This window comes from Pseudorasbora parva, chromosome 3, assembly GCF_024679245.1.
Source record: "Pseudorasbora parva isolate DD20220531a chromosome 3, ASM2467924v1, whole genome shotgun sequence".
Taxonomy (NCBI): domain Eukaryota; kingdom Metazoa; phylum Chordata; class Actinopteri; order Cypriniformes; family Gobionidae; genus Pseudorasbora; species Pseudorasbora parva.
The window spans coordinates 33365312-33371737 of record NC_090174.1 but is presented as its reverse complement, the minus strand read 5'-3'; positions in this window follow the sequence as shown (position 1 = coordinate 33371737).

The following is a 6426-nucleotide window of genomic DNA, read 5'->3' as shown; positions in this document are numbered from 1 at the left end:
CTCTCGTCTGAGTGCGTGAACTTAATCTCTCGGAGGAATGTATGGCGGAATAGCACTTCTGAGAGTACTTCGACAGTCCCGGCTGAAACATCCTCCCTCACATCTCCCCCTCCCTCTCTCATTTCTGTCAATAGAATTTAAAGGGTTAGTTCACCCAAAAATGAAAATTATTTCATTAATTACTTGTCGTTGGACACCCGTAACACCTTCGTTCATCTTCGGAACACAAATTAAGATATTTTTGTTGAAAGCTGATGGCTGAGAAAGACTTCAGATAGGCCTCCATTGTTATTCAGTACATTCCCACTCACAAGACCCATAAAAGGCACTAAAAACGTTGTTACAAAGTCCATCTCACTACCGTGGCTGTACAATACTTTTACGAAGCCATGAGAATAGTTTTGTGCGGAAAACAAATCAAAACAATGACTTTATCCGCAACTTTATACCTAATTCTGAAAACAGAAACATTATATTGAATATGTTTTACTGATTTTGCTGCAGTGATATATCATATTCATGTTTCAATCAAAGATTTTGGCAATATAATTAGTATGACAATTTTATGACCTTATTATTAAAACTAGCAAAAGCTATTGTTATTTTCCTCACTTCATGTGGTACTCCTGGTGCAGGGTCAACTTCCTGTTTGATGTTTGCTCCGCCCACCCACGTGATGTCTCACCAATGAGGGCATGCAATTTTGATTATGCAGTCTCACAGCTAGAGCTGAGCAAAAAAAAAAAATTCACTCATTAGGAGAGAAAATAAACTCTATATAATACTGTCCCATTCAACCTTATGTCCCAATCACTCTTAAAGGCCCAGAAGTGCTTTGGAACATACCGCATTAGTCAATGTTTTGACATAATTTCCCCTGCTCCTCCCCTTTTTTTAAACAGCCAATAGCATTTCGTTAATATAAAGTTTGAATAGAGTAAAAAGTTCTGTATTTTTACATAAGTTTGATTAATATTTTACAGATTTTTTCTGTAAAAATAGAAAAAAGGAAATTAATGTATGTACAGAAATCAGCAGCCATTCAACATTTTAAATGTTTATTATTGTGTTTAACACATTTACAAGATAATGGCCACTATGCAAATTTATGTCCAAATGGCGTCTTTTCAACGTCTTTGCCACTAGAGGGGGCTGACCTGAGGGAAAGACTCTCTGGCTCAGGATTCAATCCAGGCTCTTCTTGCTGTATTTCTCACTGAGACACTGTGCTGCCCTTAATCACAGATATAAGAGACACTTTGACTATTTCTGTCAGAGTCAGACGTCTACAGAGGCTCTTACTGAGAAATAATAGAGGTTTATGTTGATATTTATGTTTAATTTGAAGTCACCATTGTGGAGGGAAGCATTTGCTTTAGTTGGGCTCTTGGTCCCGTACATGTGTTAGCATATATTTCTTAGACTGCTGTAACTGTGTCTGTGAAACACAATAGTTGTGGCTGAGAAAGCAAAGCTAAAGTGACATCAGGTGTTGTCAGTTGATGATAACTAAATCATCAGAAAGTGAGAATCTGATTTTGTGTTTTTGTTTGGCGCAATAGTCATTTGTTTATAGCCTCTATAAAATTGTTAATCTGAAGTATTGGCAACAATAGCATTAAAATGATCAACTATCCTGAAGGATGATAAAAAAAGTATCTCCACCCAAAGTTTTGTGAAAATATTTCACATAGTCACACACAGACATCAAGATTTGGCTTATGATTCACAACAATGATGACAATCAAATCAAGCATGGGTGTTGTACTATAAAGCCACGCATCATGCATTGTGTTTTTGATTTGATTGTCACCGTTGCTGTGAATCATAGGCTAAATCATGATGTCTGTGTGTGACTATGTGAAATATTTTCTTAAAATGTCTCAATTCCTGCAAATATCTGTAAAACAACGGGCATTTCACTGTATAATGGAAAAATGGAAAAATCCTGTAAAAAATACAGTCCATTACCTGTAAAATTGTGTTTTTTTACACACACACACACACACACACACACACACACACACACACACACACACACACACACACACATGTAATTATCTGTACTTAAACTTTTTTTTATCATTCTTTAAATATAATTTGTCTGTGTTTTAGAGGTGTAGGACTGTATTGTAACAATTAAAGGATGTTAAAAGTAAAAGATTTCATGGTATTATAAGGAGATTTTTTATGTAGAATAACAGTAATAAACTGTAATTATAGGACAATAAATTACTGTTTTGTTTTTTTTACAGTTTATTTATGTTTTTTTTCCTGACAGTATTTTTCTGTTTTTAAACACTTTTTCTGGCGCCCCTGCTGCCAGAAAAAAAACCTTTTTTACAGTGTAGGCCTATAGTGCGCTATGTGTCTTACACAATGTAGAAATTAGTAACTGAACAACTGACCGATTTTATCTGCAGCTTCAGCAGTGTAGGGGTGGGCTTTAAATTCTAGAGAGCATTTTGATTGGACAGAAGATTTGATGAGAAGGTGAAGTCTGCAATTATGTCATCAAAATCTGTAATTAGTTTTAACGGAAGTGAGTTTTAATGCGAGTATAAAGCTTGGAACATACTCTGCAAGAACAAAGAAACGTGTTCGTTTTCTCGAGGTGGGAAGAACAAGAACAAAGTTCGTTCTTGCCAGTACATTCCAAACTTCACGAGGAAAGCAGGTGCCGATCATCTGCGTTTCTCCGCATTGACCACGCCCACATTAAATGTTTGACGAATCACACAATAGTTCTCGGACATCTGGTAAGTGGTAACCGTTGTTGATATTTCAAATCACCAAAACAAACACACCCATACCCTCAAAAAGGGTCTCTGCCCTATTTTGATAGCTCCGCCCCACGTGTAACTAATCCAGGTCGAATATTCAATGAAAAAGTCACCCCTTCCAACACAAAAACACAAACCGTTCTCATGAACAACTCGATAGAATACGAGCTGACAGTCCAACTAACGACATATTACAATTATGACAAAATTAGAGTTATAGCGATCACAAAACACAAACAGTTCTCATGAACAACTCGATAACGTTGGTAAAGAAGCTCCATAGTCCAGCTAACAACATATTACAATTATGACCGGATGGGTTATATAGATGAAAAGAGGAAACAAACATATATTAGGAGTATAGTATCTTACTTCGGGCACATTTTGTGAGCTGATGCTTGAAACCTTGAAACACTGAGGAGATTTAGATGCTCCATACGGTGTGGAAATGATGAACGGGTCTTTATCACCGCTGAAGTGAGCCACAATACGATCGCAAATGGACAAACAAGCGAACATGACACACGAGCATATTCAAGCAAAAGCCAGCATATGTTAGTTATTTCGTGGCTAATGTCTGTCCTGTGTGACTCATGTTTGTTATTCCACGCAGCCTGAGTCCTTTTCAGGCCAGCAAAGTTTTGAATGGTTATATCTCCTAAATGCAAATGTTGTCATTGTTTTGGAACACACTAGCTTATTCATAACTTTAAGGATAACATAGTCATAGCCTACTAAAAGCTAAAAACATCCATTTTGATTTCAGTGGGCCTTTTCACCCTATTATTTACATTCAAATGTGTGGGAAATCGGCACATTTTATGGGCAGACTGGCTACACCAAGCCTGCAGTATCCTTCTCAGATACTGAAGCTTTCGCACCTCGATCGCCCCCTGGTGACCGGTCCCAGTATAGCCGCCCCTCTGTGTTTTCTAATGGACACGAGGCAAATTAAATAATAAAATTACACTTCAAATATTTTTTCCCCAAAGTTAGTTTATGTCACTGAAGGCAGTTGTCATCACGATGATTTAATTTCAAGTGTTCGTTTTTAAAATAAGTTTAGTTTTAGTTTGTTATTTGATGCTCTAAAAACGGGGGGTGTGACGTCATGATTGACAGCTGAGACTGACGGCTTCTCTGAGTGAAGTTGTGACTGAGGCACTAACAGACTTTTTTCGGAATTTTTGGGAGCAGATTGGAGCTTTAGCTTTAATTTCTACTTTTCTATAACTGTTTATTTCACACCAACATAATTTATTGTTCTGCATCTGCGAGAGTGTGGGCGGGCTTTTGATATCGGAGCTGTACTTCCTGCTCTACTGCGCTCTACTGCGCAACTCCGGTCCCGAAATCGCTACTGCGCACACGCAGACTCAGTCCCAAGATGTCAGCGCCGTGCAAGGCCGCCTAAAAGCTTCAAATCTGCCAAGCGGAAACCAAGGGGGTAATCTAGCGCTCGGAAAGCGTTCCACCCCTAGGGGCTGCCATTGCTAACCAAGCCATCACCTGCTGTTAGCATCCCATTGACTCCCATTCATTTTTGAGTCACTTTGACAGTGAATAACTTTACATCTGAGACGTTTAAAGACTCCATTTGTCCATTGTTTATTTCTAAAGAAACACGACAATGCATAAAAAGCTCCGTTACCTTGTATCTTACACTATCGCCCCGCAGAAGCTGTTTTTGTAAAAATAGGCTAACTATTGCGTCATAACCAACGCGACCCTGTCGCACAGTTGAGAAATTACCGTATAGACCTGAGGAGACGCTCGCAGGCAATCTTTTACTGTCTATGAGACAGTCGGGGGGACGTGGAGACATGAAGTCTGATAAAGTCAAGGGGGAAGAATGGGGAGAAGCCCATAGTGAGCCAAAAGCAACGGGAGAAAATATTTAAACAACGTGATTCAGATTTCACTTTCCACAACTACTAGAAGACCTACAGCTGTCAGACAGGAGGCTCACGTCACATCTACGTCTTCAAGCTCAGTCTGAGCCTGCGCAGTTCGCTCAGCCATCAGGAAGTGAGTGCCCCTAGGTTGACTTCATTATTTCGCCGTTGACGTCAATGGGGTCGCTGTGTCCATTTCTTTTACTGTCTATGGCGGAAACGGATGATGTCGAGTCATCCATATTTTTTTACGGTCTATGGGCTACACATCTAACAATTAGGCTACATCAGGTATAGGCTATGCATCACAGCATCAGATAATTCAAACAGTGGCTAAATGGCTAACTACCCTATGAGAAGCATAAAATGAAAATAACTCTATTCAAATCTTGAATAGATTATACAGTGATAGAGATAATACATAGGCCTACTTCATAGACATAAGCACCGGAAAGCCCTTTTTAAATAAGAATTGTGATATTCCAGTAACTCCACTGAAAACAAATCTTGATGTTGCCCGACATTCTAGAGAATTTCTACCAAAAAAAAGGTTTTAATCCAGCATCATAACTTTCCTCATGCAGATATAACAAGCTCCCTAGAAATGGAAAGAAGTGTAAACAATTGTTAATTCCCCCTAAATTTATCGTAACAAGCATTCTTTTAAACAAACAAACCTGCTGGTTTCATGTCAAGAATCACATCAACCATCACCGAAACTATGGCCATGGGTGACTGAAAGCTTGGTCATCCTCCGTTGCGCAAGCTTTTTTACAGCTTTAACAGCGGATTTTTCTTTGTTAAAAGGAACTGACACTGACCATGTACACACTCCAGCTGAACAAAGTTGTCACATTACCTATTCATATATGAAAAATAACAGGCCCAAATGCCTATAAGTGGACATGGCAATGCTGCAAATGTGCTCTTGGCAAAGCAGTTTACTATAAACGAGAATGCAACGGTCCAAAAATGTTCCTCAAATGCATGTGTAAATAAAAAAAGAATGTAAAATTAGCACAGTGGAATTTGTTGGGTTCTTGATCAGAGTACAACATTGTGGTGGTAAGGGTTAACATCTTTAGTGATTTCACTTTTCTTTGTCAGAATGCAGAGTCACATTACTGTTTGAAAAGATGAACTTTCATTAGCATTTCAATTTCCATGCCTGTCCATGAGGTTTTTCCACTCACTTTGTCTTGCAGCGTTTGGAATATGGCATTCTGAAATACCACTGCGGAATATATCATCGTCAGGTGGATGGAGATGTTGGTGGATGGATATGATGATTCAGAGTGGCTGGGACACCTTTTGCCATTGAGATGACTTGGAAAAAAATGTCCCAATCAACCTGAAGTGACCCCACTTGCTTTCTGGTGGAATTCAATGAGACATCTCATTTTGAGAATTTTTTTTAGTGGTGAGCAAGAATCAAATCATCCATGGTGAGTGTACATTCACACTGGATGGCTCACTTTCCACTCATCTTTAGTCACAATTTCATTGATGTCTTCCTCTTCTACTTTCTACTGGCCTATGTGGCGGATGTGCTTGCTCAATGTCAAGGATGATGTGCAGCTTTACTTAGAAATGTTCATTCCCCTTATTCCAGTGAATACTGTGATCTACAAATAAGATAAGATTGTTGGATTCAGGTTCATCATTTTGATTGTGTGGTGCCTGAATATGAACCAATGGATCATTTATTTTATTTACTGCTTCCCTGATAATGTTTAGTTTGACATGCT